This window comes from Cynoglossus semilaevis, unplaced genomic scaffold, assembly GCF_000523025.1.
Source record: "Cynoglossus semilaevis isolate Cse_v1.0 unplaced genomic scaffold, Cse_v1.0 C18892032, whole genome shotgun sequence".
Taxonomy (NCBI): domain Eukaryota; kingdom Metazoa; phylum Chordata; class Actinopteri; order Pleuronectiformes; family Cynoglossidae; genus Cynoglossus; species Cynoglossus semilaevis.
Window position 1 is genome coordinate 1 of NW_007591574.1, and position 575 is coordinate 575.

Below are 575 nucleotides of genomic sequence, written 5' to 3' on the forward strand. Positions count from 1 at the left end.
TAGTTTCACTCTGATATTTACAGCTGCGTATTCGCCTGTGTCAGTTATTGAACGTTTCACACAGTAAACCATCGTTGTCCTCAGATTCCCTGGATCCCCTTGCACCTCCATATGTCCACCAACAGAAACATGATCTGAATGAAAGAGGTAAAAATGGACAATATTGCGATTCAAACTGTTAGTTAACACAGATGTAGTTTTTACACTAACCCTCTTCAATGTGTCCAGGTCCCCTCTTCTTTCTGGGCTGTTTCAGTGTGGCCGTCGGAATGGCTTTACTGTATTACTACAGTGGTGGGTTGACACTTTTTTATCTTTAAATTTGACATTTGAAATTTACCCTCAAATTTCAAATGTTGGGCAACTGTCATCATTTTTACATAGATAATCTCATTATTTTCTTGAAAAAATACTTACAAAGACAACATGTGTCTTTCTATAGAGGATAAATTGACAAGCGGCAGTCGGGCTCTGGGGACGGCAGCTCTGGGTTTGAGAAAGAAAGCTCAAGAGGTTCTAATATGGTACAATGAAGGAAGCCTCATGATGTGAGAGGTGGTTCCTTCACACCAGGT

At 40.3% G+C, this 575-nt stretch overlaps 1 long non-coding RNA gene across 1 annotated transcript; it reads left to right on the forward strand.

Moving 5' to 3' along the window:
- The first annotated feature begins 6 nt into the window (after positions 1–6).
- Positions 7–575, forward strand: LOC103399623 (uncharacterized). Its single transcript, XR_523665.2, has 3 exons — positions 7–147; positions 229–294; positions 443–575. It is a non-coding gene; the product is annotated as an uncharacterized LOC103399623 (long non-coding RNA).